The sequence below is a fragment of the Carlito syrichta genome, unplaced genomic scaffold (assembly GCF_000164805.1).
Source record: "Carlito syrichta isolate Samal-C Ts95f unplaced genomic scaffold, Tarsius_syrichta-2.0.1 Scaffold109674, whole genome shotgun sequence".
NCBI classification, from domain to species: Eukaryota; Metazoa; Chordata; class Mammalia; order Primates; family Tarsiidae; genus Carlito; species Carlito syrichta.
The window spans coordinates 53,064-53,395 of NW_007053770.1; positions in this window are offsets into that span (position 1 = coordinate 53,064).

Consider the following 332-nt stretch of genomic DNA (forward strand, 5'->3'; position numbering starts at 1 on the left):
CTGTGTGCTCACATGCACATGTGTACACACACACAGCTGCCCCCCATATGTGCACGTCCAGCCCAGGAGCCTTCTGCACTCCCATGAGTGTGTGCATGCACACACACATACACAAAGCTGACGCCCTCTCCATACACACACACACAGCTAGCCCTCTCTGCAGGCACACACATGCACATGGCCCCCTCTGTGTGCTGACATGCACACGAATACACACACACACCTGCCCTCCGTATGTACACACCTAGCCCAGGGCCTTCTGCACTCGTGTGTGCATGCACACACACACACACAGAGCCAGCCCCTTTGCGCGTGTGCGCGCACACACAGCT